At 41.0% G+C, this 26940-nt stretch overlaps 1 protein-coding gene across 5 annotated transcripts in view; it reads left to right on the forward strand.

The window, feature by feature from the left end:
- The window catches only part of TLN2 (talin 2), a 426778-nt gene that overhangs the window by 158028 nt on the left and 241810 nt on the right, over positions 1 to 26940 (forward strand). For all 5 annotated transcript variants that reach the window (XM_077881335.1, XM_077881341.1, XM_077881336.1 and 2 more), the window contains one exon: positions 16897 to 16974. The gene's annotated coding sequence lies outside the window, so the exon portion shown is untranslated. The remainder of the gene's footprint in view (positions 1 to 16896; positions 16975 to 26940) is intronic.

Genomic DNA, 26940 nt, shown 5'->3' on the forward strand with positions numbered 1-26940 from the left:
CGTGTGTCTCTCCTGGCCAGCCCTGGCTTCACCAAGAAGCTGCTCTGTGCCCTCCTCAGTCTCTTTCTCTCTCTTTCCTCAAAGCTATTGTTCATTCTGTACAAGATTCCACTGTACATTAGACATTCTTCTCCTCCTGCTTATACCGTCAACAAGTGCACACCAGCCCTTGGCTCGAGTTCACAGGGCTTTCTGGGCCCCAGTGTGTCTTTTTTGGATGCCTCCTCCTGGGAGCATTGGCAGGCTTTACATCTGGGCCCAGCTGTGCAGATGCATAGGGCTCTGGTCCTTGCTGCTGGAACAGCTTTACTCTCTGGGACAGCACAGAGTTTTGTCCACCTGCTCAAGGGCAAAATCATGCCCATGGGCAAGAATCCTACAGCTGAGGCAGGATATCTCCAGACACCCTGGCTGCAGTGCTCTTGCCCCTGTACCCATTAACATCCCAGCTCCTAAAGTGACTCTTGACTGGCTCTCTGTTCCTGCCTTACCCTCCAGTTTTCACAGCCCCCCCCCCCCCCAATGAGGTGTGGTTTGTCCAGAAATTGTGCCCCTTGACGTGGTTTGTCAACCTGATGGTACCCCAGTTTATATGTCTCTTGCCTGCTCTTGGACCTCACTATAACCTCCTTATTGAAACTCCATCTGCTTTGTCTTTGGACTCTGTTAGGCTCTCGTGCTTTTACTTCTTCCTCTACTAGGCCTGTGAGGAACTCAAGCTCCCTGATGCCCTGAGCCTTGGAGAATGAAGGCTGCACAGCCACCTCTGGGGACCTACCAGAGATACACACGCTATGACCACCACCTCTGCTCCACCCTCTTGCTATGTGGTGTCCTTTCAGGGGCCTCTGGTTCATGGATGCTTGGGGGCTTCCAGGATGTTTGCAGACTTATCTCTTTGCTTTAAGCCCCTTTATGCTAACCCCTCCCATCTCTCCTGGAAAATATAGGTCCCCTAGTTGCCACCTGTTAGGCTTCCCTCCTCTGTTGCTGCCAATGTCCAGGCTTGGGGAAGTGGTCTCAGGTGTGAGTGTCTCCCCCTTACCATCTCTATAAGGTTCCCTTTCTCCAAGAATCCCACTTCTCTTCTGGGCTGTGGTTTCCTGGCCTTTCAGTCTACAGCTTGCTGGAATTCCCACATCTTATAACAACAAAACTGTCCCTAAACCCCGAGAGGTATTCATTACTAACCCTGTGTCCAGATGAGGAGGCTTTGAGGGGAAGTAGCTGCCCAGGCTCCTAGACTGCTGGTTAGTGCTGGCACTGGGGAGGGAGCGCAGCTGCCTACCTGCCTGGCTCCCTGGCTCCCTGCTCAGGTCCTCAGCTTCCAGTCAGAGCTACCAGAAGGACACAGCCTTGCTAGGATTTTCCGTTGGCTGGAGCCAGGGCTAAGGAGCGAGTGATGAGACCAAATGTAACTGAAGTGACTGCCTGTCTGAGAGTGATTCCACACTTAAGCTCTTGACTCCCTGGTACTTCGGGGACTGTCTTCTGGGCTCCACTGTGACTTCTTCAGAGGCTGCCTCTCCATTTTTCTGTTGCTCCGAACACTCTATACGTGGTTGGTGCCTACTGATCGGCTCCTTACCTAGGAATTTTTAGCTTCTAACTTCCACTTGGCTTTTGAAAAACACTGATTTCCATCTGTGGATAATGAACACTTGACATTTGTGCTTCGTTGAGGTGTAATCATTCCACATATGAATTTGACTTTGTATATAATTTAGTATTTTTGAAATTAGGACCTATCACCACTGGATTATAGAACCATGTAGTATATTATCCATGGCATTATATATTTGCAGAAAGAGGGTGTTATAATTGTAGATGTACAAATATGACTATATTATGGATCCTCATCCTAGCTATGTCATGGAAATTGTTTTAATCACCCTATTTTTTTTTTTTTAAGATTTTATTTATTCATGAAAGACAGAGGCAGAGGGAGAAACAGGCTCCCCGCGGGGAGCTTGATGTGTAGGATTCGATCCCAGGACCCCGGGATCACGAGCTGAGCTGAAGACAGACGCTCAACCACTGAGCCACCCAGGCATCCCTCACTCTCTTCTAACTGGTAGTTTTCTTTCCTAAAAACACAGTCCTAGCTCCCTTTCCACATGTGTTCCCTTCTGCCCCCAACTCTTAAAATTGTAGAATGATATGACCAGAAAATTGAGGATTCAGGTGAGTTGGTTTAGTGTTTCTGAAATGAAGGGTCATCCAGTTTATAATTTGTGTTGGGCTGGCCTAGTTCTGTAAAACTCAAAAATATTTGAGAAAAACATATGAAATAAAAGCATTGTTATTTTTATTACATTCAGCCAACATAAATTGTTAAATTGCTATAAAAGTTCCCAAATGTGTATTCTCCATTTCTGTACTTCATACCAGTCCCATACTGGTGGGCAGACCATCCTTTGGGTACCACTGGGCTAAATAATGGAGGTTTTGCTTAGTTCATCTATTTCCATGGAGTCATAGAGAAAAGAAAAAAGATCCAACTTACTCTGATCACTGCTGACAATTAGGGAAACATAGTTGGGAGGCACTGTAAATTCTGACCTTCAGAGGTGAGGCATAATGTTTGATTTTTCATTAAAAAAAAAAAAAAAAATCAGAGGTGCCCAGGTGGTGTAGTCAGTTAAGCATTCAACTCTTGGTCTCAGCTCAGGTTGTGATCTTGGGGTCCTGGGATCAAGCTCAAATCAGGCTCAGTGCTCAACGTGGAGTCTACTTGGGATTCTCTCTCCCTCTTCCTCTGTCCTCACACTCATGCATGCATGCTCTCTCTCTCTCTCAGATAAGTAAAACTTAAAAAAAGTTCAATCTTCAGGTAAGTCAGATGTTCATGATTTTATCCACTGGAAATCAGTAGAAGGCAGGTGAGTGGCTCTCCTCCTGATTGATGAAGAATGCCCAGCCCACCCATGTCTTAAAGTAGAAATGTGGGTCTGTATATTTTCTCAGCTGCATAGAGTGTAATTCTAATACCCAATGTCTTAACAGCCAAAAGAAATGTTATCATATTCTGATTGTGAGATAAAAAATATGGACTAGGAATTGCTTTTTTAAATAGCACAGCATTTAAATGTTTTGATTCACATTTTGAAGGGGTCTATCTGATGATTACATGGTATTTTATGCTCAAGGTAGCTGGAACGGTCTTATTGGAATACTTAAATATTTAAATCTTAATAAGAATTGGTAGGAACCATTAGGAGAAGTATACAAGATAATTAAAAACAAGTCCAAGTGAATTAAACTTAGCTTTAGGGCTGTATTCAAACAACACTAGTTGTGCTAGGTTAACCTGAAACATATTTACACCATTATGGAAAGGAATTAGAGCCTAGAGAAACACTCTATTAGAAAGGTGACTTAAAAATTTAAATTTTCGGGATCCCTGGGTGGCGCAGCGGTTTGGCGCCTGCCTTTGGCCCAGGGCGCGATCCTGGAGACCCAGGATCGAATCCCACATCGGGCTCCCGGTGCATGGAGCCTGCTTCTCCCTCTCCCTCTGCCTGTGTCTCTGCCTCTCTCTCTCTCTGTGTGTGACTGTCATAAATAAATAAAAAATTAAAAAAAAAAAATTTAAATTTTCTAATAGCCACATTTTAAAAAGGTGAAATTAAATTTATTTTACCCATTACATAAAAATGTTAAGATTTCAGAAGACCTAAGAATTATTAATGAAGTATTTTACTTCTTTGTACTAAGACTTAAGAATCTCTGGATTTTTTTTTTTTTTTTTTTTTTAAGATTTTACTTATTCATTGAGAGACACAGAGTGAGAGAGAGGCAGAGGCATAGGGAGAAGCAGGCTCCATGCAGGGAGCCTGATGAGGGACTCGATCCTGGGACTCCAGGATCACACCCTGGGCCGAAGGCCGGCACCAAACCGCTGAGCCACCCAGGGATCCCCAAATTTCTGGACTTTATACTCACTGCACATACTGATATGGAGTAGGTATACTGCCAGTACTCTTCAGCTTTGTGTGTCTAGTAGCTATAATACTGGGTAGTACAGATACAGGGAATGAGAGTCCACAGTGAGGTAGACCAGATGTACAATGCCCTGAGTAGTTTTATATTTGAATTATGAGTTGGTTCCAAGTAACTTTATTAAATATTTTTATTCATGAGAGACACAGAGAGAGAGGCAGAGACATAGGCAGAGAGAGAAGCAGGCTCCCTGTGAAGAGCCTGATGCAGGACTCGATCCCAGGACCTGGGGATCACAACCTGAGCCAAAGACAGACGCTCAACCCCTGAGCCACCCAGGTGTCCCCAAAGTAATTTTTTTTAATGAGTTTAGTTACCTTAAAGGGGATGTCAGTGGACCCCTCTGGGGAGTCATCCTTCCACAGAGGCCTTGTTCTTTCACCCCAGGGAAGGGGAGAGAGCATGAGAATTGCTTTTACTCATTCCGTAAGGACAGAGACAAGAGACTCAAGCAGGATTCTACTTTTTTTTTTTCCCCCAAGAGATTGAGGAAGAAAAAGGAAGGTTTGTTTTATTTTTTTTTTAAATGTAAGGGTAATATGGAAGAAACCTGGACTTTGTGAAAAAGAACAAATACATATTCTAGTAGCAAAGAGCAAGGAAAGGCTAAGTTACTCTGGTTAATGAAGCCAGTCCTGGGAATGACAGAGAAACATGTAAGAGTAGAAAGTCCTAGTTGTGTCCATGCAGATCATGTGGAAGCGGCAGAGGCCTCATGTCCTGGTTTCCTCCTTGGTAGCGGCGATCTCTGGGCAGAGAGGGGTGGGGCATGATGTCCTGCCCACCCTCAGCCAGCCAGCTCCTGTGCTGCCAGCAATCCTAACTCAGGCCAGCTGAATCCCTATTAGGTCATCTGTGTCTTGCTATGTGCAACTGGGAATGAGGTGGCTGTGACTTCCATAGGCATAACTGGAATTTTTTTCTAAGTGACAATAGCTTTATTCATTTTCTGATTAAAAGTACTAGTTTTATAAAACCAAGAAGTTGAGGGATCCCTGGGTGGCACAGCGGTTTAGTGCCTGACTTTGGCCCAGGGCGCGATCCTGGAGACCCGGGATCAAATTCCACGTCAGGCTCCCGGTGCATGGAGCCTGCTTCTCCCTCTGCCTATGTCTCTGCCTCTCTCTCTCTCTCTCTCTCTCTCTCTCTGTGACTATCATAAATAAATAAAAATTAAAAAAAAAAAACAAAAACAAAACAAAACCAAGAAGTTGAAATGGTATAGTGCTTGGTATTTGCTTCAAATGATTGGCCAGTGAGGGTGATTGACACAGAGAGGGGAAAAGCTCTGAATGAAATGAGTGCCTTTCAGTTACTGTGGAATCAGAGGGATGTGTTCTTAGAGGTTTGTTATAATACTCTGTATTTCGTGGGTGTTCAAACTTTTTAGCAGGAAGTTTTCAGTATTTAGATGGTGCGTGAAGTTGGAAAGAAAAGATCTGAAACTCCATTACTCAAAAATCACATTTAATTTGAAGACATTATTTTAAAACCACATACTATAATTCTGAATGGTGAAAGTGTCCTGAGAGGAATACAGGAAGGCTATGAGTCTTTGTTTTCTTTTATTTTATGTTTTTAAGAGTTTATTTATTTATTCATGAGAGAGAGAGAGAGAGAGAGAGAGAGAGGCAGACACAGGCAGAGGGAGAAGCAGGCGCCATGCAGGGAGCCCAATGCAGGACTCGATCCTGGGTCTCCAGGATCACGCCCTGGACTGAAGGTGGATCACGCCCTGGACTGAAGGTGGCACTAAACCACTGAGCCACCCGGGATTCCCTCTTGATTTTATTTTTAAAAAATCTCTACACTCAGTGGAGGGCTTGAATTTACAACTCGGAGGTCAAGAGTTGCATGCTCCATCAACTGAGCCAGTCAGATACCCCGTGAGCCTTGATTCTTGATCTCAGAGATTTTATGCCAGTTAGAGAGCCAGGAGGTGTCACGGGAAGGCAAAGAAAGTTGGCATTTACTGCAGGAATGTCTGTCCCCAGCCTTATGCTTCTGTGGCCCTTGGGTTGGCTTGTGAGGGAAGTTCTCCACTCTGCCTTTTGCACAGGAGTGAGGTAAGGCTCAGAGGATGCACACTGCCCATGTTCATGCCACATGAGTATTACGGAACTGGGACGCCACTGGCCCTGGGTGACTCAGCACCAGGCTCTGTACTGAGCATTGGAGTATACCTTATCTTTCACAGTGGTAGAACCCTGTAGAACCTGTAGAACCCTGTAGTAGAGTGAGTCCAACCTGACATAATGAATTGCCAAATGACACTGAGAAATCTACAAGATTCATGGAAATTGAGAGGAAAAGCAAGAGTAGGGGGAGGCCCTGGGGAAGGAAGGTCTTTTGGGACAGGAAGGAGACCTGGCTAAGAAGAATTTGGATACGTTCTGAGAAGAGGAGGAAATTTAAATGACCAAAGAACTGTTTGTTGGGGGGAAGGGAGGGTGTTTGGGTTTTGAATGAAATGTACCATAACGAATATGAAAAGAATCTCTGGCCAGATGAGGAAAGATAAGGATTTAATTTTTTGAAAAATAGGTCAGGTGGCAATTCATGGAGATCCGAGTGAACATAGTAAGAGATGTTAGGGGAGCAGAAGTGCTTTTGAAAGATGAAGTTTGAGGGATACAACAGCTACTAATCAGAGGCAAGTGATGATAGGTTCTTACTTATTAAAAAAAAAAAAAGTGTCCCTGATTTTCACATTGTGTATACCTGAGTAGCTAATTTGCTCTTGATGAACCAAAACATCCACCCAAATGACCTGATGTTCTTGTTTGTGGTCCTTATTTTATGTTACCCAGAGGCTGATGAAATTTCACAGCACACCTTGATTCTTGCCATTGCTTTTATGTTGTCATATGTTGGCTCACAGCACCCAGGCAACCAGGCTTTGAGGGCTGGAGGAATGAGCCATTCTGCATGTTCATAGGAGTTCAGCATGTCTCCTAAATAGGATGCCTATTCCTTCTCCTGGCTACAGCCTTGGGATATTCTATTACACTTGATGGGTTTTCCACTGCAGAGGAAAACCAGATGGCTTAGGGAAGTCACATTTTCTCTTTGTGTCCTTTAGTTGATTGCTACGCTATAGAAGCAGTCCTTAAGGTGCTAGTATGATGAAATAACCCTCAAATTACAGGCTGAGGTGGCAGTGGTAATAAAAGGAGGGAGAATCCAACTTCTTAGGATCAGTTCTTGCAGGTTAGAACACTACATAGGCAGCCCCTGCTCAACCTCACTACTCTGATACCTACAAGTAATGTATAGGTGATCTCAGGTTCTTTATCACTGTTTCTAACACCTGACCCCCCTTAGTCCCACCCTGAGTCTGTCCCTGGGCTCTTCCCTACAGTGTTGAGGGCCTCTGTAAGGATTTCCCTGGCTTTTGTGCTGGATTGAGGGAGGGGGAGGTGCAGGTGGTGTATAGAGAACCAACACTCACCTTCTTTTCTTGCCTTAAAAAAAATTTTTTTTAATTTGCTTTTTCATAAACTTTTTTTTTTTTCTAGAGCCCTTTTAGGTTCATAGCAAAATGGAGCAGAAAGTATGCAGTTCCCATATATCTACCCTCCACACACATAACACAGCCTCCCCAACTACCAGGATCCCTTACCAAAGGGTACATCTGTCAGAATCAGTGGACCTACATGGATACATCCTAAAGTCCATACTTCACATTAGGGTTCACTGTTCTACATTGAACATGTATTGTACATTCTGTGAGCTCTGACAAATGTATAATCACATGTATCCACTATTAGAGTATCATACAGAGGAATTTCACTGCCCTAAAAACTCTGTGCTCCATCTGTTCATCCCTCCCTATTTCCCAGTCTCTGGCAACCACAGGTCTTTTTACTGTCTCCATAGTTGTACCTTTTCTAGAATGTCCTATGGTTGGAATCCTATAGTATGTAGCTTATTCACATTGGCTTTCCACTTGGTAATATGCATTTAAGTTTCCTCCGAGTCTTATTCATGGCTTGATAGCCCATTTCTCTTTAATGTGGAATAATATTCCACTGTATGGTTTCCTCTTCTTGATATCTTCACTATAGCTTTTTGCCCCACCCTTCTAAGAAATGTTCAGATAGCTGATTACTTTGGCCTCTTGTACATCTGGTTCTGCTGTTGGTACTCTGCATGGTTTCATGCTCTCCTACAGGGTCCACGTTAGAGTGACTGAGAAAACAAATTTGTTTTAGGGGTTAGGGATGGGATCGTAGCTTGTAGAGGGTTATCCTCATTCTCTGATTGTTAAACCTCATAATTGTTAAATTATTGTTAAATTCTCTGATTGTTAAACCTCACCTTTGTTTGTTTTTGGGATAGGAAAAAGGGAATAATTACAAAATAGTACAGTTCCCTGATTGACACCAGGTCAAACAGGAGAGAGGCTTACTCAAAGGTTTGTGGCATAAGAGTGAGTCCTCAGCCAATCTCTGGTATTAAAAAAAGGAAAAAGGGGCTTTATCTGGGACCTTGACTTTGAGGTGTAGGCATGGAGGGTGATCACAGAACAAGGCAGCCCCTTCTCTTCTGTACATGTATGAATATACACATATACAGGCACACACATGTGCAGACCCCTGACTCTACCCTGACTGCATGGATGTACCCCAGCCTTTTAAAGCCCAGTGTCTTAGGGTTATTAATCCTATAAGATGTATTTGTTGATTCAGGTGTTAGGAGCTCTGCTGTAGCCAAGGTCAGGACCATGGGGGAAGCCACAGTTCTTGCCTCTAAGAGGTCACAATATAATGATTTCAATATAACATGGATAAGTACAGAGAGAGAGAGAGTTGTGGTTGATGAAGTCTCCCCAGAGTAGGTGGAACTTGAGGGGCAGCCAGGTGAGTAGAGGGTGGAGAGAGCACATTTTAGGCTTGGGATACTAGAGGTCAAAGGCCACTTGAGGGGAAGCAGCTCAGAGGGTGCAGGCTTCTAGAAGGAGCGCTTACTTTTAGGACAGGTGAGGTAGGAGGTGAGGAAGTAGGCCCTGAAGGTTTCTGCAGCCTGAGCTGAGTATACAACTCTAGTGCTTGTCCCAGCTGGTTTACTTTGGGGCAGGGAGAGAGCTGGCATGCGGGTGTAGGGGCGGTCCGGGAGACACTGGGCAGGCCCGCTACAAAAGCATAGCCCAGCTGAGATCAGGAACTGCCAGAACAACACCTGGCCATGTAGCAGAAGTGGGAGTAGGGAAGGGTCCAATAAGTTTGACTTTTAACAGTGACCGAGGAGGAACTAGGTCAGTATTTCCCTATTCTTTTTTTCTTCCCTCTTCCTTAAAGAGAAAACACAGTTGTTAGAAATTTTTCTAAAGTACCTTGACCGATTTTGTCATAGTGCATTGAGCTTGGCAAAAACATTGAAGTTTTTATTTGTTCATTTGAAGATACTGTAACATCTCTGGATTATTTTCAAAATCACATTCAGACCCTTGAAATTCATAACATAGGATATTTCTTGATGTCTGTATTCCATGCTCAGTTGCTTTTTCCCAGAAAATTGGTGATAAAAGCTTTTTGGTGTGTGGTTGCAGCCTTCTGGAAGATAAATGTGTTTGTTCTTCCTTTCCCCAAAGGAGACTCTCTTCATAGCTTTGATTAATTGGAATTTGTAGTCATTTGAATGTTAGTTAATTGGGCTTTTATTGAGAACAATTGGCTGTAACCATATACTGAATGAGGTAGTCTAGAGACAAAAATTTCCTTCTAATCCAAAAGTCATTTGGAAAAATACATTTTTGGGGGGTGAGGTGGGGTGCAGGAGATGATGGTGGAAATGAAATGGGGGAAAATAAAACTTTCTGAGAAAAAGAAATAGGAAGTTTGAGCATTTTAAAGTCAATCTCAAGTGGAAAACTGTACAGTGCATATCTTGGCCAGTTGATAAAATGGTGAGTTCATGGTACACTTACATAAGCTCTCTTACTCCTCTCTTCACATAGTCCAATATTGGTGGGACACCTTTGTACTCAACCTGCTTACTACATTCTAGTTACTCATATTATTCGTTTTGTCTGATTCTAAGTGTCTTTAAATTTTTGAGAGAAGAACAGTGAATGACAGAACAAGAAGGAATTCATGGCATCAGGTTTTTCTATGTGTGATAAATGTATAGAGGGAGTGAGGCAACGTAGTATAATCCTAGCACTTCTCCGGCCCTTATAGTAAACACATGTTTTCCTGTGCTTTGCGTTAACACCATTTGCATCAATAACTGATCTTTTAAGGGCATCATGCTTAGTCATGCAATTGTGAATGTAGTAGAGCAGAGTAAGCCTTCAATAATCATTTGCATAAAAATCTAATTATAACATTTTCCTAACTGTTGTGTGAGGTACTTATCCCAGGACACACAGACCGTGGGAGTAAAGGAATCTGTACAGATAAGGTTGGAGCTACCTATTCACAGTCAATATTAACACATCGAAGGGTCCCAAATGTTCTGCATTGGAGAAACTAATGTTTAAACCAACCTTTCTCGGGATTCTTGGGTGGCGCATTGGTTTAGTGCCTGCCTTTGGCCCAGGGCGTGATCCTGGACACCCGGGATCGAATCCCATGTCGGGCTCCCGGTGCATGGAGCCTGCTTCTCCCTCTGCCTGTGTCTCTGCCTCTCTCTCTCTCTCTGTGTGCCTATCATAAAAAAAAAAAAATAAAAAAATAAAAAAAAAAAACAAAAAAAAACCAACCTTTCTCATATTTATATTGAGAAGCTTTTTTTGCATGTAACATCCCTGACTTCCTAGTTTGCTGGAATACTGCTTTGGGAGGAATACAAAGAGATTTCTGGAGTTTTTCTCTTTGCACAGAGCAAAGTAGCTTATCATTTCTCATCTCTGAATGCCTTGGGTATTGATGCTTTGAGCTTGTGCTTTGTTGAGTGTCTTTTGACACCAGCACCCAGCCTCTGCTGGAAAGTCAGCAGGGAGGAGGCCAGGAAAATAGAATTGGACACTTCCCTTTAGAGTCACATACCTCCTGACAGAGATGACTCTAACATGGAGCTGTACTTAGACTGGAAAAGTTCTCATGGTTTCAGAAAAAAAGCAGGACAAATCCTTGGCAAGTGGTAGGTGTTGTAGGAAATGGGGAGAATTTTGTTTTCAGAATTTCCCTTGTTTTTTCTTGTCTGTATTTTAGGGCTCCTGAAGAACTTTTTGTTTTATTTGCTTCTTGGATTTTGATTTGAGGAATTACTAATCAATGTGTCCAATGTTAGTATTACTTCAAGCTAAAAGTAATACAGTTACCTTATGAACAGTACCTGGGTTAGGGTTGCCACCCCTACCTCCAGTCAAAAATCTGCATGTGATTTTTGCCTACCCCCAGATTTAACCATGGACAGCCTACTGTTGACTAGAGGCCTCACTGATATCATAAACAGTCAATTGATACATAGTCTATATGTTACATGTATTACATGCTACATCCTTACAATAAAGTGAGAGAAAAAAATCATAAGAGCAAATATACTTAGAGTACTGTATTGCACCTATAAAAAAGAAAATACACATATGTGGACCCACATAGTTCAAACCCATGTTCTTCAAGGGTCAACTGTATACTCTTCTCCTAGCACTTTTGTTAACTTTGAGATGTGTTCATATGAACCTATTTCCTGATTTTCATGCTCATGTAGATGGTGTTAAGGGAAAGCTTAGGTTGTTACACTATTCCCTGTCTTTGTTGTTGTTGTTTTAAGATTTATTTATCTGAGAAAGAGAGCATGAGCAGTAGGGCGAGAGGAAGAGAATATTCAAGCAGACTCCATGCTGAATGCAGAACTGGATGTGGGACTCACTCTCAGGACCCTGAGATCTCAACCTGAACTGAAACTGAGAGTTGGATGCTCAATCAACTGAGCCACCCAGGCACCCCACTATTCTCTGTCTTTTAATGAAATGTTAGGATGGGAATTATCTTAGCTGCTTCAGATCTATACCCATAGTAAGATTTCAGCCATAAGCTTTGTGAGGGCTCTTCATGGGAGGCAGCTTTGCCTTGGCAGATCCCCTTCACCTCAACCCTACATTCCTGTGTGCATTATGCTGAGTAAAATGTGAAAAACAAGTGGTCCTAAAACCCTCATAGTGAAAAAAGTACCTTGAATGGGCTCGATTAGATTACTTAATATACGTTTTATTTCTTTAATGCTGTTAAGAGGATAATCAATATTGGATATGCCATTTTCGGGGCACTTTGCTCTAGGCACTGAGTTAAGAACTTTATCTGTATATGCCCATTTCATTTCTACATTTGAAATATCTAAGAAATAGTATCTCTGCTCTGGTGATGAGTGACTGAGGACTCCCAAGAGGTGTGTTTAAGCTTCTTGGAGCAAGTAGCAAGTGGTCTGTGATACAGAATCAGTTAAGTCCAGCCCTAGAGTCCTGCTGTTGGTGACAAGTCAGTAGCTTTTGCTGCCTTTTGGTCGCATCTACTTACGCCCCTCTCAGAATACTCGGAAAAGGTACAATGTGGGAGCTGCCATATGATGTATCAGATGATGATTCAAAGACTATTTTAAGGCAGAGGTCCTTAAATAATATGCTTCTGCTACCTTTAAAATAAGTTTCTATTTAATTTGAAGGGTCTTATTCATGTTAAAAATCACTTTAATAGGTAAGTGTCCTATGTAGATACATATTATGTTTCCAAGTCCTTTTAGGCACCTTATTGTGATCAGGCAACAGACAATGAGTTTCTTCCATGGACCATTCCCATTACTGCTCCCACTGAATTGGAGCTCAAGCAAGCAAGACTATGTTTTATTCTTGAGCATTGCTGGATTGCTTTAGATACACTATCTTTAATCCTCACAACGGCTCTTGTGCTGGGCATTATTACAGAGCAGGAAATGGAGGCACAGAGAGGTTAAGGCACATCAAAGCCAAATGACTAGTAAATGACAGATCCAGAATCACTCACCTTAGCCATTGTGCTCCTTTATTTTTCTTTTTTAAAGTTTATTTATTTATTCATGAGAGACACAGAGAGAGGCAGAGACACAGACAGAGGGAGAAGCAGGCCCCATGCAGGGAGCCTGACGTGGGACTCGATCTTGGGTCTCCAGGATCACACCCTGGGCTGAAGGCGGCGCTAAACCGCTGAGCCACCAGAGCTGCCCACATTGTGCTCCTTTAAATGCAGGAGGAGGAGCACAAATTTTGTCTCAAATCCTGATGTGTCTCAGCCCCAGATGTGAACTTGTCTGGCTCCCCATCCCCCTGCCCCCAACCATCCTTTTAGAAAGATGCCCTGGGACTGAGGAGGGGGTGAGGAGAGTGGATGGCACTGGGTGGCTTGTATGTTTGTCTGAGTTATGCCCTGGAGACCCAAATACTTACTTAAGTATCATGATAACTCATTTCTGAGATTGGATAGAGATTCTTGTCCTTTTGTGTACTTTCTAGGGACATTGTTTTTGGGAGAGAGGGAGCCTCTAGGAGATGGAGGAGGATTAATTAGATTTGTACTTTACATCCAATGCACCTGTAAAGGGATTTGTATGTCTACAAGGGATTATAGCTTTTTAACCAGGTTTATAATTATGGTATTAGGAGGATCCATGCATTATATGGAACTTCTCAACCTTTAAAAATAGGGCAATGAGAAGAATAAATTTGTTTGCTGGAGATAAATTGAACATAATGGTTCCATAATGGGAAGACATTACTGTATTTTATAGTCTAAATAGAAAAGAAGGCTTTTCATAGATAAACTAATCCAATAAAAATAAATCAATGATATGGTTAAAACATTATAGTGGAGCATAGTTTAACCATAGAAATGGCCCATCTGGACAAGCATGTCCCATTTGTTTTTATTCTTATTCAAATACTCTTTTCATCAGTTCTCTTATTAGGAATGAATCTACCTGTCTCTTGAAATAGTTTTGCCTTTGTTATACTAGCTTTGAGTCTGTTGCTTCAGTTACTTCAGCTGTAGGTCATAAGCATTACATGACATTGTGTGTGATAAATCACCATTCATGTGATTACAGGGTTTACTCTTCTGTTTTCAAATGGAATGGGATGATTGAAAAGATAAAAAATAAAAAGCAGCACTGTATTATGTGGAACTCGTTTGGTCACAAGAAACCAACTGAATTGAGCTGCTACCTTAAAGCTGGTGTGTGTGTGTGCGCGGGGAGGGGGGGGCGGCATTTATAATAAAGATGCAGGTGTGTCTTAGAACACAAATGCAAGGTTAAAATGGCTCTAGGAAATGAACAGGAGCTGGAGATGAAGAAGGGAACTCTCATCAGTGTTCATTACAAGCACATTTGTGATACAAATGTCAATAAGATGAGAGGAAAGCTGGCAAAAGGCAAGTAGAAATCTATGTAATACTTGAGCATGGGATTAGGATACAGCTCCATTCTTTGGAAAAATCATGCTCTTTATAAGAAATTGAACAGTATAAGAAGTCAAAATCCTTTAAAATTCTGATAATCAGGGGTGATCATAATTATTTTGATAAACATCCCTCTAAGTCTTAGGACATCTGGGAAAACACACACACAAATGAAATCACTGTGCATGGTCCTTTACCTATTTTATTCTTGTGGCATCTTATCAGTAAGTACAAATCTCCATCAGTATTTCCAGTGTCTGTATTGTTTATTTCACGTCTCCTCTATTTGTGAACTTTGAGGGCACTGATTCATTTTCCCCTCATAATTACAAATACTATGGAAAAAAAAAATTACAAATACTATGTATGTCCATTTTTCTGCTTACACAATTAACTATGTAGGGTAAATTCTTAGAGTTATTAGCATTGCTGTATCAAAGAATGTATCATTTTACATGTAGACAAAGTAACATAAGTGGTATGCTACCTCATGAGCTACATCTGAAATATTGGTTATTGTCAGTCTTTGACATCTTTATCAGTCTGATAGGTTAAAAAAATCTCCATTTTCTAAAGGTGTTCTTTAAGTTGTATTTTTTGTTAGTGTAGTTGATTATCTTTTCATATGTTTATTGCTATTATAATTCTTAAATTTGTTTTTTAAAGATTTTATTTATTTATTCATGAGAGACACACAGAGAGAAGCAGAGACACAGGCAAAGGGAGAAGCAGGCTCCTTGCAGGGAGCCCGATGTGGGACTTGATTCCGGGTCTCCAGGATCACGCCCTGGGCCGAAGGCAGGTGCTCAACGGCTGAGCCACCCAGGGATCCCCTGCTATTATAATTCTTATGGAAGGTTTATTGACTGTCCATCTCAAGGAGAGTATTTTCTTACTGCTTGATTTTTTTTTTTTTTGGCTAAATATGGATAATAACCTTTATGTCTGCTGTATAAATATTTTACCTAATTTCTTATTTCACCTTTTATTGGAGCTGTCACCTTTTGTTCTTTTAGTTTTGACTTAATTTTGCCATTCATAAATTTGAGATTTTTTTTCATAATTTGGAGATTTTAAAAAGGTAGCCAAAGGGACACCTGGGTGGCTCAGTGGTTGAGCATCTGCCTGTGGCTCAGGGTGTGATCCTGGAGTCCCAGGATTGAGTCCCACATTGGACTCTCTGCATGGAGCCTGTTTCTCCTCTCTCTGCCTGTGTCTCTGCCTGTCTTTCTGTGTCTCTCATGAATAAATAAATAAAATCCTAAAAAAAAAAAAAAGGGTAGCCAAATGTCTCAGTCCTTCATGGTTTCAGAGTTTTGTTTTGTTTTTAAGATTGTATTTATTTGAGATAGAGAGTGAGAAGAGAGCACAAGAAGGGGGCAGAGGGAGAGAGGGAAGCGGACTAGACTGCCCACTGAGCAGGGAGCCCAACGTGGGGGCTTGATCCCAGGACCCTGGGATCATGACCAGAGCTGAAGGCAGAAGCTCAACCGACTGAGCCACCCAGGTGCCCCATGGTTTCAGTTTTTGATGTCAAGTTCATTTTTTATTTATTCTTTAAAAGATTTTATTTTTAAGCAATCTCTATGCCCAATGTGGGGCTTGAACAACCCCAAGATTAAGAATCATGAAACTTTACCGACTAAACCAGCATGTTTAGAAAGCCCTTTTCTGTGTATTATAAAATTAATGGTATATTCTTTTAGTACTCATCTGATTCTATTCTGAGTTTATTTTTTCATAGGTAGAGATCTAGATTTTTCCCTCCTCATTAGCTAAACATTTATGAACCGGTCTCACACACTTACCCAGACAGATGATTCCATGTCCTTGGTCTATTCATGTGGATACTTGGTTCTGTATATGGGTATTCTGTTTCATTGATATGTATGTTGTCACTGAGATATCTATTAACTGTGGCTGAGACGTTTTTGCGGTTGATGGTGGTGCTTCTGTTTTAAATTGGGTTTCCAAGTGCTAATAATGGTCAGTTGTGAATGGCTCAGAGAACTGGGAATGAGATGAGATCACTTGAAGCAAGAAGGGGCTGCTTCGCAGACACATTAGAGGAACTAAGTTAGGAAAAGGGTGAATGAGATAAGAGCTCATATAAGCTAATTTATAAAGACTGAGAGTGCCTTGTTTTTGTTTTAAACACTGGGGGGATGGGGGCAAGTGGGTGGGGAAATGTATCTTTGTTTAAATTCTAAGCCATTAAGCATTTCTACCACAGGGAAGGGAAAAAATGTGTTTTTGCCTCTTTGCCAAAAGTAACATAATTTTGGTCTTTGAAATAACTGTCTTGGGACCTCAATTCCCTGTTGGTAAAGAGAATTCCCAGCCCATGTGTTGTAGCGGAAATTCATTGTTTCCTGAGTTACTTCCTTTCATGCTTAGTATGGAGGGAAATGGCCAAATGTATAGATGAACATTTTTTATTCTCCTAAAACTGACATCTATAACATTACTTGATCCTGATAAATTTTTTTTTTGATCCTGATAATTTTTATTATTGTTTTAGGTATTGCTGCTGAAGGCTTCTCAGATGCTTTAGGATATCTTCAGGGAAATCAACTCTTTACGTAAACTGAGAATTCAGGTGAGTCCTTGAAAAAAATGTATCTTAGCAATTAGCCACTCCCTGAATTGATAAAATGTAAGTGTTGAAACATTGTCACTTACTGTCTCATTTGACATATTCTGAGGCAGGCATGTAGCCACCTAGTCTTGCCACTTACATTGCTATTTATTTTTTCCACCTAGTCATTGGGTGAGTGAATACAGGGGCCAGCAAGATAGGATGAGAGGCTGTCTTTTAGCCTTATTGCATAAATTCATATTTATTCACACTATTTATAAACTTTTCATTTTTGAGGTGTTGGATAAGGAATTAATGTAGAAAATTTTAGTAGTCTTTGCCTTGTGAAACTGCTTGGTGGTTCTTGGAGACCTCCATGGATGGCACACAATTGCTCTACCATGAGATAAACTTTGGTTTATAGGTTTGGGTTTCTCCCTTTGATTGTCCTGGGTGGGGCTGCATGATGCCAAGTAGCGTGTGTGACGTACTGTTGGCAGGGGACAGAGGTGATCTTCTGCAGGTCCTTAGTATGCCTGGATTGACATTTGACAGGTTAAGGGTTGGTTTATGCCGCTATACTCAACAACTCTATTGTGGCTCACCAGGCTTCCCATTTCTGTTCCTGACCAGCTGCACAACTGGGGACAGGTTGATCTTTGCCAATTTTGTACAGTCATCTGTGAAACGTATGCTGACCCAACCTACTCGTTTCCTTTTAGATTTTATAAAACAGGAAAAAAATGTCACGATCAATTTTTAATACATATTTTTGGCTATGTGTATGCAAAGTTGATGATTACTCAAGCTGGATGAGTGCATGAAACTTCACTATATTTATATCCTATTCTTTCTATTTTGTGTTTAGAATTTTTCATAATTAAAGATTTAAAAAAATAACTATCATCTAACATTTCATGAAAGAAGTATTTTAATACTGGAAGAGTAGGAATGTCATAAATTTAGATTACACGTTTTTAGCATTATGAAAATGCTCTTCCTTTGCCACCTCTTTCTCATTTCTCTGCTGACCAGGGACTGTTGGCCATGAACTAGCCAGACTGGCCTGATGACTGACATTTGGGACAGATTGGCATGTATGACTGACTGCTAAGGGTTCTTCTGCCTCTGAAATTGTGTCATTCCTTTGCAGCAGGATAGAAATGTACTCTGGTTATACATCAGCTATCTCTAGAAAATGCTGACAACTAGTCTAGTTGAAATGAGAGGTCAGAGGTCGAACAGATGAGAAGGAATTGTTCTGTTGGGAAACCCCCCAAAAAAGTGGCTTATTTACATGAACAGGAGATTGAACTGTGAGCCACCTTGTAGCCAATGTAGAAATAAACATGATAGTGTTTTAAGATGTTGAGTAAAAGGGTATAGAATCCTCCCTTCACACCAGTATGGGCAGCCTCTGGCCAGGTGGTATCTTTTTTTTTTTTTTTTTTTTTAGGTGGTATCTAATAGATAAGCATGCACCTGCGATGTGAGGACACTGGGAGCTAGGGATGGGGTGGGTGGATGCCTGACTCCAGGGAGGCCCGTGTAAACATTGTGTGTGAGGAGCGTAGAGCTGGGTGGGAGTGGAGGGGTATGGCTGAAAGTTCTGAGCTGAGAGCAAGGGGATGACATGTACACAGGGTAGGGAAGAGGAAGGGATCTGTCTGGCCCAGGAACCATTTGGTTGTCTTGGTGTGCCTCTTATCCTATGGGGAATTACTGGGGGCACTAGGCGGTCCTGTTTGTCTAAAGGGCCTGGGCACAGTGGGCAGGAAGCATTTCAGATCCAAAAACAGTGTGCCAAGTGCATTCTTATGCCATGGGTCCATACAGAATGGGAAACTATACTTTGCACTTACATCTCCATGGGGTGTAGGGATGTGTATGGGGGCAGCACGGGTGGAAGACTGAATTACTAGGACAGGAAAATAATGTGGGGAAGGAGCAACAATAACGCCTATGTCAAGAGGCCCACATAATCCTGGCTGCTTTGGAAAGTTCTGTGAAATTATACTGTGGCTTACATTGTTTGGAACACGGTGGTTCAGTCCTTTGGAATTGCTCCTCCAGTGATTTCTGGCTTTCCTTTAACGTTCCTATTTTCTGGAAACTTGAATGAAATTTGACAGACTTACCTTGTATTCCCTTCTGTCAACCCCACTTTCGGTTTACTGCTTGATTTGTATGGTTTAATTGGGTTGCTTCCTGGGGATATTTACTTCACTGCCCTTTTTAGGAAAAAATTAAAACAACAACAGAAGAAACATTTGTCTTAAATGTATAATAATATGAAAAATTACCTGAAATCTTGACACTTCTGCAAGTGTCTACAGTCAATGAATAAATGCAAGCAGGATCTTTTATTTTGATATAAACCAGAGAGAAGAGAATTGCTTTAAGGGACACGAGTCTGGCTGAGTCTAAATACAACTTAATCAAAAATACAATCAATCAATCATGTTCTGAGTATTTCAGAAGGCCAGGCACTGCTGGGTGAGATCTTGTAGGGATGAACAATTAAGAATTGGAGACAGCCATGTTTCATAGGAATAAACATGTGCTTTTTTAGAGGGTTGTTTGCACAAGAGAGAAGAGATTGATAAAGTATAGAGGAAGAGGGACATATATGATAAATGAGTTGTTGAATGTGTTACTTAATGACTTGTGATATATTCCGGATTTAAGAATAAGTATAATACTCTGAATTTACCTCCATTTTCCCTTCAGGCTTGTAAGAGAAATATTTAAAAACTATTTTTAAATGAAAAACATTGTCTTTTACTCTCTGAGAATTTTGAATTCCCAGTGCTGTTTTAGGGGGACGGCCTTGAATCTATAAAATTCAAAGCAGGATCTATCTATATAGCTATTTGTCATTCTGTATCAGTCCCTTAAAAGCTATGACATCAGGGAAGGTGCATTCTTATGCTTATTTTTCTTCATTAAAAATGTAATGTTAGGCACTTGTGTCTTCCTGCCATCCTCCATTAGCCAGATTCTCTGCTTGTTTTTTTTTTTATATATATTAAAACAGCATTTATTTGTTAATGTAACATAGGAAATTAAAGCAAGTTACACTACCTTTAAAAACACAGCTAATGCATTTTAAGAGAAACCCATCCCTCCCACCCCCCAGCCCCACATGAATTAAGAATCTAAGAGAAGGAATAACCATAAAACAAAGTGTTGTGGAATCCTTCATTCAAGAATGCTTGCATAATGATTAGGTTAATATTGCCTTCTTGCAAAATTTCTCTTTTCTATTAAAATGTTTTTGTAGCCTTGACTGTTTATTACAAAAAAATTTCAGTACAAAAGTTGGTGCTATGAGGGGATTACTCCGCTTGTTGATGGAAGGTACAGGCACTTGCTCTCCCCCCATGGGGCCCCTGAGTGGCTGGGAGTCCTAATTAGCATCATCCTAATTAGCATCACATCCTTGATCAGGATTCCCTGACATGTACTAGGCTCTTCATTCTACTGTCTGTGCTTAGTAAATGTTTCAGAACAACAACAATTTCCAGATTGTTTTTCATAATTAAACTTAGGAATACATGGGTATAATAGAATGAGCTGTTTCCTTACACTTTTTGGCTAATTATGCTCATCAGTTAATTTCTTTCAAAGTTAGCCCTGTGGAGAGCTCAAGATTTGAGCCCTTTCTCAGAATTGATTGGGTTTCATGGACTTAAGGGCTCTGGAATATTTGTGTCTGTATTTAAATACTCTCCTATAGAACACAAACCTTTAAAAATTCCATATTTTTGCTGCAACGTCTCATATTCTGAAGACCTATAATGATCATCAAAGCTGTTCTGTTTACAACAAATTAGAATTAGACAGCTTTCCAGAACCATAAAATGACTAGTTGACTTGCAGAGTTTACACATGACTTTAAAACAAAGCAAGCACACCGTAAGGCCAGCTGCCATGGTCTGAACACAGCATGGTAAGGCCTGGTATGAGCAGAGAAAAACCCTACTGCTGTGATCTAAGTAATAGTCTTAGGATCTTTCATTTAAAACAATGTAAGTCAAAGTAATGCATGCAAAGAGTTAAAAAATAGAAAATACTACAGAACAGCTCCAAATGAAAAGCAGCAAGGGTTTTACCCCACCTCTTCCTTCACTTAGTCTTCCTTTTCAGAGGCAACCACCTCCTCCCTGTAGATCATTTTCACCTTTGTGACTTGCACATGTATGAATATTAGGCTTGCAGTGCCATTTCCCATGTTATCAGTTTTAAGAGCTGTTTATGGTGTCTTGTTGTGATTGCTGATGAGCTCACCCTGACCAGCCCGTTTCCCTTCCTCCCTGCAGCCGATTCACATTTTCAGTCCTAAAGCTGCTGCTTCTCTGCACCTCAGTTGGCCTCCTTCGTTGTTGTTCTGTCTCTTACATAGCCTGTTTCTTGTTTACCCCCCACACCTCTCAAAGGCAGCTGTACCTTTGATTTTCTTATTTTTTTTTAAAGATCCATTTACTTGCTTTAGAGGGAGAGAGAGCATGCAAGCAAAAGGGAGGGGCAGAGGGACAGTGAGAGAGAGGGGCAGAAACGCACACTGTGCTGAGTATAGAGCCTGAAGTGGGGCTCCATCCCACCACCTCCATCATGACCTGAGCCGACACCAAGAGACAGAGGCTTAACCCGACTGAACCACCCAGGCGCCCATGTACCTTTTGATTTTCTAATGCTCAGGGTTGGTGATACTTAGTATTCTGTTGTTAAGCGAGGGCTTCCGTGATTTACCTATGACTTGATTCTGAATGTGAAATCCAAGAAGCAGCATTTATGCTCTTGCAATCAGGGTAGCAGCTATTGCCGTCACAACCCAGTATGTGGTGAGATTATAGCTCTTCCTCTCTAAGCCTAATGACCCGCACCTCTGGCACCTCTGTGGAGCGCGTTTGAATGGATTCTCCATTTTATGTGGTGGCATTGGCTGTCTTGGGCTCAGCCTCAACTTTTCCTAGCCTCTCGGTCTTCCCATTCTTCCTGGAAACCTGCTTTAGGTTTGGAGGTCTTACGCCCACAGTCCCCTGCCTTCCAATTTCCATCAGAACCGTCTGATCTCAAGGTATGCTTTCTGCTTCTAAGCAAATGTTCATGGCCCGGGAAGCTTACCACTGTTAATTAATACTGTTGGAAAAATAGCCTCAGGCTCTGATGTCTTTGAAGGGTCAGTAACCTAGTGTTTAAAATTAGCCATCCTTAAAAAAAAATTTAAAAAAATAAAATATAAACTAAACTAAACTAAAATAAATAAAATTAGCCATCCTTTATGGAGGACCTGATATGTTAGACACCTAGGTATCAGAGACCTGGAGTCTGATGAAATCCTCATACCAGCCCTATGGGAGAGACAGGGCTGTTGGCAGGGCCTCTATAAAGAAGTTGAAATCTGGATCAGAGACTCCTTGAAGGCCTCCACTGGGAAGTGGTTCTTAGATCCTGGGGTGAGTTGGGGGCATGATACCAGCTGTGGTTTCATCGATGAGAAAAAACTTGTCCTTTTCTGCAACCTCTTCCACTTTCCCCTGACCCCCTCTGGAGACCATTGCTGCTGCTCTAAGGAAAATCAGCTCTGCTTAATTCTGGCCAAGAACTCATTATGCAGAATTCTGGAATTAGAAATGGGGCTATCCTTACCTACTCAGGTGTTCTGTTTGTGACTCTGAAATGAGAAATGGGGCTTCATACTCAACTCTGTTGTTAAGAAGGGAAAAGGAGCTTTGATCCTTTGAGTTGGTCATCTGCTTTCTAGGCAGATAGCCCATGAATGAGTTGGGTGGAGTTACTCTTTGTTACCTCTGTTAGGTCCTGGTGGTGACGCCCACTGCCTAAGTGCAAATAGTGCTTATTTTCCAAACCATCTTGACCTATGAAGTTAATGCTCCCAAGTAAGTAGTGAATGTAAGGAAAATCTTTATAGAGCGGTGGCGCCTAGTTTACTTATGGACGAGATAGTTGGCCTTAATGAAGCCGAATCTTAATGTATAGATTGGAGTCAACATGGACTTTGTGACTGTGGTTACCAGGAGCAATTTCCTACATTAAAAGTTAGTAGTGATAAGCAGTCCAGGGTTACCCTGCTAAGGACTTGGAACAACCTAATTCTGTGTTCGATATTTGTAATTTTTATATTTATTGATTATTAGAACTGTGATATGGTGGTAATCAAGTAAGGTTGTAATAAGTAGGAGACATTTTGGTTCCCTTAAACAAAGATCACTAATCTTCAGTTGTATCGGTCCTGTGACACTTGTGTAAAAGTGATTTGGCGGGGCAGGGGCACTGGGGTGGCTCACTTGGTTAAGCATCTGCCTTTGACTCAGGATCCTGAGAATGAGCCCTGTATTGGGCTCCCTGCTCAGCTGGGAGGCTGCTTTTCCCTCTCCCTCTGCAGCTACCCTCTCTTTTGTGTTCTCGCTTGCGCTCTCTCAAATGAATAAATAAAATATCTTTTTTTTAAAAAAGTGATTTAGGGGGCTAAATCTGCTTGGGCAATTTAAATCTTGATCAAAATTTTCTCCCATGGTTAGGAATGCAGCTTCTAGAACAGTGGGACAGAACCCAACCCTTTAGTAAGAGAAGGGAATAAGATTTAAAATGCTTTTTAAAATTACTTGATGCCAAATATTCCCCAGACTAGTTGCATATTCTTCCATTTACTTACCTCTAAGTAGTGAAAATGACTCCCATCTCCCCTGTAGAAGAACTTTGGCTCCAGGCACTGGGGTCATGCAGGATGCTCAATTTATTTTGCTGGCTCTTTGGAAAGTTTGATGCAGGCCAGGGGCATGAACTGTGTGAAAGTGAGGCCCTGGTCCCCTCCATTGGCCACTATTCTCAGAAGTTTGTATTCAGAGGAAGCATATTCAATACTTTGAACTAGGAAGGACAGAAATACAAATCAGCACCAGAGCATATATAATGAGGTGGGCCTTGTTGTGTTTGGTCTACACGTTTCATGGATGCAGCATCTGACCTATGAGCAGAAGAGGAGCAAGTTTAGAGGAAGGAGATATTTCTAAGGGGGTAGAATAGATTTCCAAGAGAAAGTAGCATTTATTTCTGGGTTAATTGGTTTTAGTTTTGCTACTTCTAACAGAATAGACTATTAACCACAGTGGGTTGTATACGATAGAAGTTGGTGTTTTCTTGCTTAGAATGAGGTCCTAAGGTGGGGTTTGTGTGAACTTGGACTCCTTGCAGGGTGAGTAAAATTTCACATTTCACTTGGGGTAAACTTCGTTTTTTTGTTTTGTTTTGTTTTGTTTGTTTTGTTTTTCATTTTAACAATACAAAAAGTAAGGGCAAACTTTTAAAATCAGTGCTTAAAGCAAAAATCCCTTATAGACAAAATTGATCCGAAACATCTCTTGGGAAGATGTCACATGAGGGACTAGTATTCTCTCTCCTAGTTATTCCAACAGAATGGGCTTTTCTCTCTCTGTAAGAGCTTGCTGCTAAGTAGTTGGCACCTGTATTTAAGGGCCATGTTAAAAACTATAGAATGACTTTCAGTATCCAGATAGGACCCTTCTTCCCCAGGCTTACTCTGTTTCTGAAAAATTCTTATGCCCCTCCCATGGTCTTTCTGGGGCTTGCTTGCTCACTGAGAAGAGTGGGAGTGGAACTGCCTGCCAGATTGATTATTCATACCTTTTCTCATGGAAGCTTTCAAAACACATTCAGAGGTGAAGAGAATTTGATAGTCAAATATGTGTCCACCACCAAGGTTCAACAAGGATTAATCTTAGTTTTGTTTCGTCTCTGCCCTTCTTTCTTCCCACTCATTTTGAAGCATATCTTTGCTATTTTTTCTTCTATCAGTATTTTAGTATAGGACTTAAAAGATAGGACTTACTCTGTATCACTATAAAAACATAAAAATTGTCAGTATTTCCTTAATATCATTAAATAGCAAATTACTGTTTGTGTTTTCACAGATGTCCTACATACTTTTGTTTCTTTGAATCAGGATTCAAATACGGCTTATACATAGCAACTGACAGGTCTTTAATCTCCTTTTAATCTGTACTGACCCCTCCCCCCTCTCCATGATTTGTTTCTTTAAGAAACTGGATTATTTGTCCTTTAGAGCAGAGAATCTCAAATGGGAGTGATCTCCCTCCCCTATCTAGGGACATTTGACAATGTTGGGAAATACTTTAAGTTGTTACAACATAGAGAGTTGGCATCTAGTGGGTAGAAGGTGAGAATGCTGCTAAAATCCTACCATATGCAGGTCAGGCTCCCCACAGCAAAGAAATAACTGGTCTAAAATGTTGATAGTGCTGAGATTGAGAAACTATGCCGTAGAATTTCCCATAGTGTGAATTTTGATGATTTCTTCCCCCTGGTGCCATTAAACGTGTTTCTCTGTTACTTTCATTTTCTATGATGTGTTAAAAGCTTGAGTTTTGGTCAGATTCAGATCTGGATTTTTTTTTTTTCTTTTTAGTCAAGGCTACTTCATATGCAGGCAGTGTCTTTCCATTAAATACAAAATCACTGCTGGTCTCTCTTTTTGTGATATTGGTCTTTCTTTGATCATTGCCTATATCTTTTTGTTCGTTAGTGATTGTAGAGTAGTGATTGGCAGTTCTCTTATTCCTTCCTCATTTCTCTTTTCTTTTCTTTTCTTTTCTTTTCTTTTCTTTTCTTTTCTTTTCTTTTCTTTTCTTTTCTTTTCTTTTCTTTTCTTTTCTTTTCTTTTCTTTTCTTTTCTTTTCTCTTTTCAAGATTTTTATTTATTTATTTATGAGAGACACACAGAGGCAGAGACACAGGCAGAGGGAGAAGTAGGCTCCATGCAGGTAGTCTGACATGGGACTCGATTCCGGGTCTCCAGGATCAACGCCCTGGGCTGAAGGGGGTGCTAAACTGCTGAGCCACCCAGGCTGCCCCTCCTTCCTCATTTCTATATGAGAATACTTAAATAAACAGAAGTTTAATGTTAATTATTTGTTAACCTTGAGGTTCATATAGGAAAGGATAAATACTTGATGTTTTTCCTGTTTTCAAAACAATGAGTTCCCTGGTGGCATCCTTTGAAAGTGATCACTGAAGTTTTATTTTTTTGTTTTTTCTTTTTTTTTTCTGTGTAAATACAATTGGTGCATTTCAAATCTTTTTTTTATTTATTTATTTTTTATTTATTTATGATAGTCACACAGAGAGAGGGAGAGGGGGAGAGAGAGAGAGAGAGAGAGAGGGAGGCAGAGACACAGGCAGAGGGAGAAGCAGGCTCCATGCACCGGGAGCCCGACATGGGATTCGATCCCGGGTCTCCAGGATCGCGCCCTGGGCCAAAGGCAGGGGCTAAACCGCTGTGCCACCCAGGGATCCCTGCATTTCAAATCTTATTGGTACTGAAATTGTCCCATATTTGGTCAATAGAAACTAATTCAAGATGGCTCCCAAGTCCTTTGGACAAGATGTTTTTGGAGGAGGTGGGTATTCTTTTTGTTGTGACATAATGTCACAGGCTTGTCTTAACCCATTTCTTATTTCAGACTTAGATCTACTACTTCTCCAGGGAACCCTGGTTCCTTTGAGTATTTAGAAGGCACAGTGCGAAACTAGGAATGTTTATTGTCATTGGATTCATCATTGTTTCTAGATCTTTTCAGTGGACCAAACTAGGGAATATGTATATATATGTGCATTTGTATTTATGTGTATGTTATATATAAAGACAAAACCAATTATTAGTGCATATGGATACTTCTAAGTAACATTCAGATATATAGGGTTTTACTTAATCAATTTTATAGCAGTGTTCTTTGTTTCACCCCAGTTCTCACTGATATCATATTTTTGCATTTGCTTTATCTCATGCTGTATACACAATAGACCTAGTTGTAAAGATGTCTAGAATAGTTATGTGTGATTGTGCCACCAACTAGATATATAAGTTAGGCTCATTGTTTGGTTTTAGTTTTGGTTTTTAGAGATTCCCTTTTTCAGTTGAATATT

The sequence above is a fragment of the Canis aureus genome, chromosome 32, assembly GCF_053574225.1.
Source record: "Canis aureus isolate CA01 chromosome 32, VMU_Caureus_v.1.0, whole genome shotgun sequence".
NCBI lineage: Eukaryota > Metazoa > Chordata > Mammalia > Carnivora > Canidae > Canis > Canis aureus.